This window comes from Podarcis gaigeae (genome assembly GCF_964106915.1).
Source record: "Podarcis gaigeae genome assembly, chromosome: 2".
NCBI lineage: Eukaryota > Metazoa > Chordata > Lepidosauria > Squamata > Lacertidae > Podarcis > Podarcis gaigeae.
This window is the reverse complement of record NC_139679.1, coordinates 54,381,103-54,394,429: the sequence shown is the minus strand read 5'-3', so window position 1 is coordinate 54,394,429 and position 13,327 is coordinate 54,381,103. Positions and strand designations below refer to the sequence as shown.

Here is a 13,327-nt window from a genome sequence, read left to right as displayed (position 1 = left end):
GGCAGGGCAAATCCCCCTCTTTCTTTCGCATCAGTTAATATCTTAAACTTTATTCGGGGCTTTTTGCCCTGCCAAACAAACTTAGAAATATCTTTCTGCCACTTTCCAAAACATTCCACCTTGTCCACGATCTGTAGGGTCTGAAACAAAAATAACATTTTTGGCAATACGTTCATCTTTATAGCTGCTATTTGGCCCAACAAGGAAAGTTTCAATCTTGACCACGTTTCCAAATCTCTTTTGATTTCTGACCAACATTTCTTGTAGTTGTCTTTAAACAAATTCAAATTTTTGGAGGTCAGATACACCCCTAGGTATTTTACTTTTTTAACCACATTTAATTCTGTTTCTTTCACGAACTCATCTGTTTCTGTAGTTGTCAAATTTTTTGCTAGAACCTTAGTTTTTTGCTTGTTCAACTTAAATCCCGCCACCCGACCAAAATCAGAAATTAATTCTAACACTCTTTTAGTACTAGAGACTGGCTCCTGCAATGTTAATACCAGGTCATCTGCAAATGCTTTCAATTTATATTGTTTCACTCCGACCTCAATTCCCTGTACCAACCGGTCCTTTCTAATCATGTTCAATAGCACCTCCAGAACTGAAATAAACAATAGGGGGGATAGAGGGCACTCCTGCCGTGTCCCTTTTTCAATTTTAAACTCCTCTGTCACCACATTGTTTACTATCAATTTCGCTTTTTGTTCTGAATATATTGCTTCTATTCCATTTTCAAACCCCCGCCCCACTCCCATCCCTTCCAAATTTTTCTTCATAAACATTCAGGAAATGTTGTCAAAAGCTTTCTCCGCATCAATAAAGATTAGCACCGCTCTAGTGTTGAGCTTTGTTTGTAAAAGTTCCAAAATATCGATGATGTTTCTTGTGTTGCCAAACAAATGCCTACCAGGGAGAAAGCCAGCCTGGTCCTTATGGATCACTTCATTAAGCACTTTTTTAAACCTACTTGCCAAAATGTCTGCAAAAATTTTGTAATCCACATTTAGGAGTGAGATGGGGCGGTAGTTCTGAAGCTGGGTCTTTTCAGTTTCTAGTTTAGGTATCAATGTGATGTAGGCTTCTTTCCACGTTTCCGGTGTCCTCCTCCCCTCCATAATCTGGTTACAGACCTCCAACAAAGGTTGTATCAAATAGTCTTTCAAAACCTTATAGTATTTGGAGGTAAGTCCATCAGGGCCTGGAGATTTGCCTAATTGAAGGTTCTGAATGGCACTTTCAATTTCTTGCTGTGTGATATTACTATTCAGGATTGTTCTCATTTCCTGAGGTATTTTCTGTAATCCATTGGTTTTGAGAAATTGGTCCACCTCCGAGTCTTTCTGTGGCCCTTGTGAATAAAGTTCTTTGAAATATCTCTGGAAGCACTTTCCTCGGGTTTCTGAACCATTCTCCCTTCAATCTCTAGATTTGTAACTGTATTAAGTTTTTGTCTCTTTTTCAACTGCCATGCTAGCAGTTTCCCACACTTATTTGCTGATTCAAAAGATCTTTGTTTCATTTGTTTAATTTTCCATTCCACCTCTTGATTTATCAATTTCAAATATTGTGCTTGGAAGAATTTCACTTCTCTCAGCACTTCCTTCGACTTGGGCTTGGATCTTAATTTTTTCTCTCCATCTTTTATTTTTTCCAATATCTCCTCCTTCTTTTCATTCCAGAGCTTTTTCTTGATCGTATTTTGTTGTATTAGAAACCCTCTCATGACTGCTTTACTTGCGTCCCAGATTGTTCTTTTTTCCACAGTGGTATTTAAATTTATCTCAAAATAGTCCTTTAAAGTTTTTTGGGCCTTCTTAACAATCTTCTCATCCCTTAGTAAGGTGTCATTCATTTTCCATCTGAAGGATCCGGTTGTATTCAGTCCCAATTCCATTTTCAAAGCATTATGGTCGGAGCAGGTTTTTGGGCAGATTTCCACCTTTCTAGTCTTGGGTGCCAGTCCTCTAGTTATCCATATTTGGTCGATTCGTGTCCATGTCAGATGAGCTTCAGAAAAGAAAGTCCCTTCTTTTCCTAGGGGGTTCTTAACCCTCCATATGTCAATTAAGTCCACATTGTCAGTCATTTCAAAGAAAGTTTTAGGTAGTCTGCCATCTTTCGTTACATTAGCACTTTGCGACTTATCCATATTTACAGACACAACCCCATTCATATCACCCATCATAATGATGTTGTTGTAGTCTAAGTAGTCCAGCATAATCTCATGCAGCTTCCTGAAAAATTCCGATTTTCCTTCATTTGGAGCATATATTCCTAATATCAAAAAATTTTCTCCTTGTGTCTGAATTTCAATCGCCAAAATTCTGCCGTGTTCATCTTTAAATAAGAATTTCGGTGACAGGCTCTCCTTTGCATATATCACCACTCCTCTTTTCTTGACTTTATCCGAAGAAATAAATTCTTGGCCTAATCTTTTATTAATTAGCACTTTTCTGTGGAGCCTTGTCACATGCGTTTCTTGCAGGCAAATAATGTCCAATTGTTCTTTTTTCAAAATATGAAATACTTTTCTTCTTTTTTCCGGAGAGTTTCCGCCATTTATATTCCAACTAAGAAGCTGCAGCGACATCTAATTGATGGGTCTACAATGGGGTGTCTAGGTTTCCCTCCGATCCCGGAGGTGGTAATGCTGGTCCAGATCCAGACGGTGTAGGCTTTGGAGATGGTCCCGGTGGTGGTGGTGGCCAAGAAGCTGCGGCTCCTTTCTGGAGGTCCTCCTCGTGGTCGTGTAAGAACTTCTGTTGGTCCTCAGGTGTTTTAATTCTTACTTTCCTTCCTTTGTAGGTAAATGATAGTCCTTGCGGAAACTCCCACCTATAAGGGATTGTGTTGTATCTCAACAATTTGGTCAAATCTGTATAAGTGGTCCTAAGATCCAAAAGGTGTTTGGGTATATCTCTGTAAATTTCAGCCTTTTTACCTTCTATCTCCAAAGATTTTTTAAAATGTAGGCCTAGTATCTTGTCTCTTTCCTCTCTTGATCTCAAAATAACCAAACAGTCTCTGGACTTATCCTTCTTTATCAATTTTCCCAGTCTAAAGGCCGTCACAATTTTAAAATCCTTGTCTTCCTCAATCCCCCAGAATTTGGAGAACAAAAGTGTTAGAAATCCCTGTAAATTTCCTTCCTCCAGTTCTGGGATGGCCCTTAACCTGAGATTATTTTCCTTACTCAGTGACCCAGACCTTCAGCAAGGCTGCTACAGGATATGTCTTCAGGTCATGCTACACCTGCGGTAATGTGTCAGGAACATATGGATCTGCCTTCTGCCAGATCCATTTCACTCAGTATTTGTCCATTTGATCAAATGGATAGCTCAGTTGGTTAGAGCATGGTGCTGATAACACCAAGACTGCAGGTTCCATCCATGTAAGGGAAAGCTGTATATTCCTGCATTGCAGAGGTTTGGACTAGATGATTCTCAGGGTCCCTTCCAACTCCATGATTCCATAATTCTATGATTTAGCTCTCCAGGTCAGAAATATTTATTATCATATCACCATCCTTTTTAGATGGAGATGCTAGGAACTGAACCATGTGCTCTACTGATGATCAGTTATAAGGCCAGAGTACCTCCACCCTGACCAGGAGAAATGCGTTGTGTATGAAACAGCAGAATCCACCTCAGTAAGACAAGGGATCTTATCCACACAATTTCCAAGTTGTTGGTTTTTTCCCCCAATACAAGTTTCATGATCTGCTTCCCTTCCAACCCAAAATTTGTATTCACCTCTCTCCTCAAATTAGCATCTGCTTGTCCCATGCAAAGCCCTGGAGTAGAAACTGTCTGTTATGCTCAGAAAGTGACTCTGTCTTACATTAAGGAAAAATATTAAGCGTAAAATAAGTAAATATTTTATTTAGGCTAGCATTATAAACTGGAGGGTTTTTACAGGGAACAATGAGGCTTTAAATACCAGGATGCAAACCATTTATTTCCATTGAAGGCATGAAAAACAAAGCTGATCCCACTTTCATTGTTTGACAGTTTGTTTCTAAAAGCAAATTTTTAAGTATCTCAGCCTCTGGGATGGAGGAGAGTCGTATGTTCAGCATTTGGAGTTTATTTTTTAATGCTTTGCACTTGAAAGAAGAGACATGCAAAAGAAAGCCTACAGAGAGACATACTTTTGGCCATCAAATGAACCTAGATATTGGCAGAAGTTTGTTTTGAGAAACAACGGCTGCTGGACAAAGTAGGAACAGATGAAAATATGTTTAAGTTCTTTATATTCTAAAACAGAACATGTTGCATGTCAGGAAAAACAGATGTTCTAAATGCTGTGAACTGAATCTCAGATTTTTATTTTTTATTTTAAGCCAAAACCTTTCCTACTGCTTTTGTTTCAGGTGCTGGAGAGATTCATCAAAGAACAGGCCCCACCCAACCCCCTTTTCCTAAACTGCTACTTATCCAAATTGACAACATTTCCACCACTTACCTTTGGACAATTCTTTATTCCACATATCTGCTTTGCCACATGTCACCAGGAACAGGAAAACATGGCCAAGAACTGACAATGTGAGGCACAGCTTTATTTATTTTTTAAGGAGGAGGAGAGGGTGAATAAAAGTAGAATCATTATTGTTTAAAGCCATCCGCATAAAGCAGCAGGAGAATTAGCATGAATTAACAAGTTCTCCTAGGATATAGTGTATAGTTAGTAGGAGTTGCCAACCTTTGTTGGCACATTTGGAATTTTGGAAAAGAGCCGTGGGGACCAATAACATGGATGCTGTGGGGTGTGTGGCATAATACAAAACGATGGCTGTGGGAGAGTAACATTAACACACAATGGCTGCCACATCCAAGAGAGCGGAAAAAGAGGCAGTACCACAGAATGATGGGAGCATGCCACCCTCAGCCCCTTCCCCACCAATGGGAAAAGTCTCCTACATCATCTACCACTACACTCTCCTAAAGAAGCTCTTTGTCCCTCTCCTCTGCTCATAATGGAAAGAGGGTAGGTGCCCAGGCCCGGCATCCAATGAAACCTGGTCTTGTTAAGGGGTGTGTTCAATATGGGAGAGGCCAAGACAGTGGAAACAGGAAGACCAATCTGTTTCTTGTGCATTGTGGATTTTTGAGTGGATATTTACTGAGACCTTTTGCAGGTGCCATAGGAGGTACTGTTGTGCATGGGTGCTGCATTGGCAGTCCCTGGAAGGTACTGGAAGGCTGGGAAATCTCATGACTGGAGATCAAATGTGGCCCTCCAGGTCTCTCTGTCAAGCCTTTGGGATTCTTCCCACACCAGACTTCCTACCTCATCTACCCTGTAATGCCCTCCTTACTGCCCCTGCAATACACTCCTCAGTACTTTTGTCTGGATGAAATGTGTCCCTGAATAATGCCACTTTCTTGTCTGGATGGATGGTGGAAATGTGAGTGTAGAAACCACTGACATCTGTATAGATTGTAACCTACTGCACAGAGACCACATCTGTTGTCTTGCCCATTTTTTGCCTCTGGCCTCACCCACTGCTCCAAAGCTTGCCCATGAGGGAACGCTGCCTTTAAGCTGATATGTTTTCTTCATTCCTGGTGCAGAGATAGATCAAGTAGTGGGCTATCATTGCAGCTTCATGGACTCCTTCAGGGAAGAGGTTCCAAAGAGGGAAGAGGATACCTTAGAGAAGATTGCTGGGTTTATTGTCTTAGATCAGACATAGGCAAACTCTGGCCCTCCAGATGTTTGAGACTACAATTCCCATCATCCCTGACCACTGGTCCTGTTAGCTAGGGATGATGGGAATTGTAGTCCCAAATATCTGGAGGGCCAATTTTGCCTATGCCTGACTTATGGGGACTTGGAGGACAGTGTGGGACCTGGCACCTCTGAGATAATATGTTCTCAGTACACTGGTACCTCGGGTTACAAACGCTTCAGGCTACAGACTCTGCTAACCCAGAAATAGTACCTCGGGTTAAGAACTTTGCCTATGCCTGTCTTAGATATATTTAAATGAATCATTTTCATGGAAACACTACTACTGTGTTTCAGTTCATTAACTCGTGGAGTATTTTTTGTGGGCGGGAATAAAGTTATAATCTCACCTCTGGGATGAATTTACCCCAAATTAAAAATGGAGAGGAAGAAATCCATAAAAGAAATGCACATTTGTGGAGAGTATTCAGTGGCTCCTCCTGATTATACGAGCCAAAGAAAGCTGTCTGCCTTCATCAATCAAGCAAGACACTGAAGCTCTGGGATTTAGCAAGAGGAGCTGTGGAGATGAAATGAATGAGCTCAAAGTCTTTGGGCATTTGAAGAAGCTGTTCGGGAACTAGGCCAATGTAAGGCACAAAAGGCTCCAGGCAGAGTGAGAGATGCAACGTGGCAAAAATGAGAACACTCCACAGATGCTACATTCACAGCCAGTAGTGACTTACTCAGAGTATTGCTCCTACTCAATACATTTAAGGCTAGCATTCATGTCTATCCTGCATTCATTTGCCCTTGGCCTCCTCCTTTGCAATGGTCACCAAATAGCACTAAGGGGTTGGGATTGTAAAGAAAAACCCAGTCTGCAGAAATAACCAAATTGGGGACAAAAACAACCCTTAAGCTAGCTAGTAACAGCAAATATATCTTCCTTAGGGATTGCTACAATAGGTTGCTGTGCTGCTAAAATCCATAGAGTATGCCTGTCACTCTAAGCATCCACTTGGCGAGTCCAGTTTGAGGTTGTGCATACAAAAGGCAAAGTTCTTCAGGGAAGTTGTTCTGGGTTTGAAACATATTGGCACAAACAGAAAAGCCACTGGGATGGAACATTACCAACAGGATTAGTGTGGATTAGTGTGGATAGCCAGTGTGGGGAGTGAAAGGCGGGATATCAAATCCAAACTCCTTCTTCTTTCTCTTGCCCCTCCAAAATCATGAATATTGTTCTTGACAAAGCCAGATTGGGGCTATGTGTAGACATAACCAGAGCCTGGGAGCTTTGTTCATTTTTATGTTCCCATTGCCAGTGGCTTGGCACTGGAGCTACAGCAAGAAGGTTCTGTTCTGCTAAGCAGGACAAGGCAGAAGCCTAAGATACTAGTCTTTAGACCAGGCCTGGCCAATCTGGAGGCTTCAGAATGCCTACCAATATCAGAGGCTCATGTTGCACACACACCCTTTTTCTATGAGCCCCAAAGGTGCCTATTTACTAGGGATGGTCCTTGTTTTCTTGTCCCTGAGACATTGCTGCTCCCATTTGTCTCAATTGTTGCCTGTTGAACAAGCTCCTAGGTTTACTCAGGTTTCAGCTACACCCATAATTTTACATGCTGGTGGGGCTCATTTTGAACTGTTGATAGCATATTATTGGGCGCTTCATTATTATTATCATTTTAGCATACTTGTAAGGTAAAGGTAAAGGGACCCCTGACCATTAGGCCCATCGTGGCCGACTCTGGGGTTGCGGCGCTCATCTCACTTTCTTGGCTGAGGGAGCCGGCGTACAGCTTCCGGGTCATGTGGCCAGCATGACTAAGCCGCTTCTGGCGAACCAGAGCAGCGCACAGAAACGCCTTTTACCTTCCCGCCAGAGCGGTACCTATTTATCTACTTGCACTTTGACGTGCTTTCGAACTGCTAGGTTGGCAGGAGCAGGGACCGAACAATGGGGGCTCACCCCATCACAGGGATTCGAACCGCCGACCTTCTGATCAGCAAGTCTTAGGCTCTGTGGTTTAACCTACAGCATACCCGTACCTGCAACCAAAACCACATACTTGTTCTTGGTTGTTGTTGTTTTTCAAACAATGTAGATTCACTGACTGTTGTGGAATAAATGAACACAACACAACAGATGGAGTAGAGCCTTCAGCCATGTGTAATAAGGTACAGGAAGGTTTAAGAAATTATCTTAGGAATAAAAAAAAGGGGGGTGATAACAAGCAAGCATGTCCCTGTTGTTCCCTCTATTTCTGAAGTCCAAACTATGAGTGATGTTGCTTATGCAGCCAATATGGAATCCCAAGGTCTTCAGAAGTATAAAATGATGCTGTGTGTGGAAACTCCCTTTAAGGGAAGAACCCCAAGAATAACACAATGGAGACTGAGCATACTCAATGGCAATGAAACTCGGTATATCTGTTGGGGAGGAGAAATAGAAAACCACGGATGGTGGGACTGGAATGGGGTGGCTGAATCCTGACCAACAGCACGGCATGCTGCAACCTCGGGTAAGTATTTAATTCGTTCGGGAGGTCCGTTCTTAACCTGATACTGTTCTTAACCTGAAGCACCACTTTAGCTAATGGGGCCTCCTGCTGCCGCTGTGCCGCTGGAGCATGATTTCTGTTCTCATCCTGAAGCAAAGTTCTTAACGTGAGGTACTATTTCTGGGTTAGCAGTGTCTGTAACCTGAAGTGTATGTAACCTGAGGTACCACTGTAATGGAACACTCAATTACTTCTAAGTGTCCCTTTCTAATATACAAAGGAATTCATACTATTTAACCAGCACAGGCTGAGGGTTTTGCAATATAAATATTTGGCAAAGACTGTCATTCCTTTGGGCTTTAATCAAGTATCCTGGAAGCTGCAGATTGCCTTCACTGATTTTCTCTCTTTCTCCAAAGTGACATATGAATCAGCACATCCATGTAGCCTAGGCTTATCTAAAAGAACTCTTGGAAATTCTTGGAAGAGAGTGACAGCACTGGTCTTTGAACTTTCTCTTGGAAATATACATACAAAGTGGAAGTGGCTTTGCTGACCTCTTACAAAGAATGTTTATGGGAGAGTCAGTCAGTGTAATTACAGTAGGATTTTCTTTAATTGTAACTGTGTCTATTTGTTTTAGGGGCACATAAAAGTAGTTTTACATTGTGCATAATAAATATGCGTACATAAGTTTCCAAGTTAAATTCTATCTCCACTTAAAAGAAACTACAGAGGAAGGGATGGGAGTGATCTTTGCTTGTCAAGACATAGCTCCTTCAGAGCTAGATGGACCAACAGAGTACTATGTAAATCAATGAAGTAAATTTCAAAGTCATCATTGCATTGTGGAGCAACATAAACTAATAACTGTGAATCTTTCAAACTATCAAGAAACTCACAAGAACCAGAGTATTTACTATTTGGTTTACAGCATAAGCAAAACAGAGTTTTTTAAAAGATGTTACAGAAGCACAATTATAGGCTGTAAGCAACTAGCCTTTTCTTCCAGCAATATTATCCAAAGCAACCATTTCCAGAGGAGGCCAGCATATTAGTCTCTTGCAGTTGTGTGATACTGTAAGAACTAACTTAGTAATTATGACAAAAGCTTTTGCTTCATCAAATGCACAAATGTTATCCTGAGTTGTAGGTGTGATATATTTAATAGAACTTGTATGCTACTTAATTGGCTGAAACCTCTAAGTGGGTTACACACACCCCACAAAAAAATTTAATTTATATAATTATATAAAGATATAATTTTAAAAACACCATATATGCATAACAATGTGTGTGTATAAATACTATTTGTTTATTTTATTTTAAGTATTTATATACCACTTTTCGTCAGAAAGGATCGCAAAGCAATTTACAGAAAAGGCAAAAAATTAAAGGCAATATGCTAACCATCAAAATCCATGGTTACAATATGTAAAACATCATATTCCATAACAGAGATTTCCACTCAATACACTAATACTCAGTATTCACATCTACTAGCATGCCTATGCCTTAGCCATTCTGCACCTGCACACAATCACCCACACTCACATATTCCCAACAGTTACAGAAACCCAATAATGAACTGCAACCTAAATAAGCTGTACAATTAGAAGTGCTATTTGGTCTGGTTTCTTCCTTTAGGGTCTGTGAGCCTATACATACATGCATGGTTGAAATAGTAAACAGTAAAGCCAGAAGGAAATTAAAGGCAAAAAGTATGTTTGTTGATACATTTCATTTCAGCTTCATTGTTTACGATTCCCCCACCCAGCCATCTATATAAATACCTAAAACTCAGGACAGCACTTCATGCAATGGAGTGCCAAAAGACTGTTTTTTCCAAAATAAGTTATATTTATGCACAGAGTTTTGTTTAAGCAAAGAGATTTTCTATAAAGCATTTTTACAAATATGCTGATGGCTCCTCTTTTACAGGGACCTAATAATCTAATTGCTAATGTGCTGCAAATTATAACATCCTGTACAAATTTCTTTATTTCCCATTACAGCAATCTTTGTTTTACATTTCCGTATTATGCCAAGATTGAGGCTACAAGCCACAAATAACTTGCTCTAGAAAAATCTCAGTGTGCTCTTGCAGAGCAAATAGCAGACACAGCGTTTCCACACTATTCCATTACCACAGGCAAAGCCTTCTTTCATATACCTTATGCCTTCTGTATGATTTTTTAAAAAATTAACCACTCATTTTCTTGATTTTTAGGTCAAGAACAAGAATTACTGCAACTAGGGCAGAACATACCATTTGACAAAAAGACTAAAATCCTACACATAATCAGTGGAACTTATATATGAATAGATATGCATAGTATTAAGATTATGTTATTGCCTTCATTGTATACTTGGATTTAAAGAGAGGGAAAACTATTTTAAATTAGTATTCTGCAAGTTGAATAGAAAACTAGTTACTACAGGATGGGTAGAACTTCCACCTATGCTAGTTTCAGATGTATATTGATTACAGTGGTACCTTGGGTTAAAAACTTAATTCATTCCAGAGGTCCGTTCTTAACCTGAAACGGCTCTTAAACTGAGGCGTGCTTTCGCTAATGGGGTCTCCTGCTGCTGCTGCGCCACCGGCACATGATTTCAGTTCTTATCCTGCGGCAAAGTTCTTAACCTAGAGCAACCACTTCCTGGTTAGCGGAGTTTGTAACCCGAAGCGTCCGTAACCCGAAGCATCTGTAACCCGAGGTACCACTGTACTAGATAACTGTAGCAAGTGTTGGGAACTTCCATTCCACTGACTTTATTAGGACTGCCAGGCCATTTGACCAGGCCATATTTAGCCATCATGACTGATAGCGTTCAGGGCCAGCACTATAATATATAGCCATGTGGCTCAAGCAGCAGGCCAGGAGGGATTGTCAACATCATCATCATCATTTAGATTTATATACCGCCCTTTATCTGAAGATCACAGGGAGAGTTACAACCTAAAAACACACAATACATAACAAAATAACTGAAAAACAATACTCCACCCCAACACGTTTAAGAGGCCATAGATTGTAAAATCAGCCAATGGCCTTGGGGAAGAGGAATGTGTTTGCCTGGCATCTAAAGAGATGTAATGAAGGTGAGCCTTCCTGGGGAGAGAATTCCACAAATGGGGAGCCATGGCAGAAAGGCCCCATTCGTGTGTTACAACCCTCCGGACCTCTCGTGGAAGAGACACGTGAAGACGGGCCTCAGATTAACAGTGCTTGCCACGGTCATGGCATCTCAGTCACAATGGCTTGCTTCCTTTCACAGGATCCCTTTCTCAGAGCCCAGCACTGAGGCATAAGGAAGGCCCCAGAAATTCTGGGCGGTAGCAAGTGGCAGGTAAGGAGCGAGACAATGAGATGGCAAGTGGCAGGATGGAGAATAGTGGCACAAGGTCGTTGTGGGCAGAGGAAAAGGGAGAAGTTAGTGTCAGTGCTGTGGCCCTGTAGCCACTAACAGAAATAAAGTATACTCCATGAATTTATCCAATCACTTTTTATGACCATCCCCAAATCTCATTGTAGTGGGTGTAAACAGTGCCATTGTCACTAGCCATCCCATGAGAAACAATAGGCTGTGTTCCAGCTCCTGCCATGTTTTTGGTCAGTTATTCTTATGCTTATAATGCACATAGCTTTTAAGATTGACAAAGGACTAGGGGTGTGGAGCAGACTACAATTTCAACAAATAAGAATACTAAAGTCTCCTGGCTCAAAGGGGTGGGGGTTATTGTTGTGGCTTGCAATCTGTGATTAATGGCTTTCCACAAAATGCCACGGGCATCTCAAAATGCCTTTCCTCCCCAGTTATTGAGGAGACATGAGGAATTCTATGTGGAACGGAAGGTGTTCAGAAACTCAAAGCCTGTGATGGAATGTGCCTCTGGAAAGAATGTCTGGATCCAAGGGTGGGAGACAGGTTGTGTCTCACAAAATTTGAAGGCCCAGCATGCAATTAACTGAGAAGAATAAGTCCTGTTATTTATGCAAAGAATGAATGATGTATGAGCTGACTCACTAGCCCCTTATACAAAAGCACAGAGAACACATTGGGGCACTGGTTTTTCCCCCTCTTTTTTTGCTAATGGCTCCCAGGCTGCATTTGAGTTGTAAAGACATAGTAAAAGAGTTAGGTCATCACAGTGCAGCCCAGAGGTAGGAAGGCACTTTGTTTGCCTCATAAAGACTAGCCAGTTTCTCCTGCAACCGCCAAAGCTTGGGGTATTCTGAAGATTAGCTAGGATACTGACAACAAATATTTCCTCCTAGTCTTTAATCCTGCTAATAAAATGCTGTGGCCTTGGAATGACATTGAGTCTGTGAGCCGGGAGGCCTCCTGTTACTTTGGTGCCTAAGAGATATAGCTGAGAGATTGAAGGCACAGGAATGCACATCCCAGCTGGCAACTCTTGACTGCTCATTTTTAAAGGGTTGTAATCTTGTGTCCTGAAACTCCTGGCCAATCTCGTGCCCGGGATTAGGGAGCGTCATTCATGCCAACTGCCATTGTTGGCAAGGGCACAGGCTTTAAAAGGGGATTAGACACACTGATAAGGCTATTGAGTGCCCCTAGTCACATTGGCTCTGTACTACCTCTGAAATTGGAGGCAGTTTGCCACTGAATACCAGTTTTGGGGAATCAGCAGCAAATTATTATTATTATTATTATTATTATTATTATTATTATTATTATTACCCTGCCCATCTGGCTGGGTTTCCCCAGCCACTCTGGGTGGCTCCCAACAGAATATTAAAACACGATAAAACATCCAACATTAAAAACTTCCTTAAACAGGGCTGCCTTCAGATGTCTTCTAAAAGCCATGTACAGTTGAACCACCGTTTACGTAACCCTCTGGCCTATTCTCTATTTGCTTCCTTCCAGATCTCGCACAGAGAAAGCACACAAAGAAGGGCCTCAAATGAGGATCACAGGGTCCAGGTCAGTTCATATGGTGCGAGGTGGTCCTTGCAGTATTGTGGTCCTGAGTCATTTAAATCTTTATGGATCAAAACCAACATCTTGGAAATAAGTAGGGCTTCATTGCTGAAGGTGCTTATGCCTAACTGTCCCTAAATGACCAGTACTGGAAGATAGCTAAGGATCACAGCTTCTACTATGAAATATTT

At 41.3% G+C, this 13,327-nt stretch overlaps 1 long non-coding RNA gene across 2 annotated transcripts; it reads left to right on the top strand.

Moving 5' to 3' along the window:
• The first annotated feature begins 3,195 nt into the window (after positions 1–3,195).
• Positions 3,196–9,027, top strand: LOC310839632. 2 transcript variants are annotated; one of them, XR_014561559.1, is made up of 3 exons: positions 3,196–3,243; positions 4,376–4,547; positions 8,603–9,027. It is a non-coding gene; the product is annotated as an uncharacterized lncRNA (long non-coding RNA). The 2 variants fall into 2 exon arrangements; XR_014561560.1 differs by lacking the exon at positions 8,603–9,027 and having other exon boundaries at positions 4,376–4,674.
• The last annotated feature ends 4,300 nt before the right edge of the window (positions 9,028–13,327 follow it).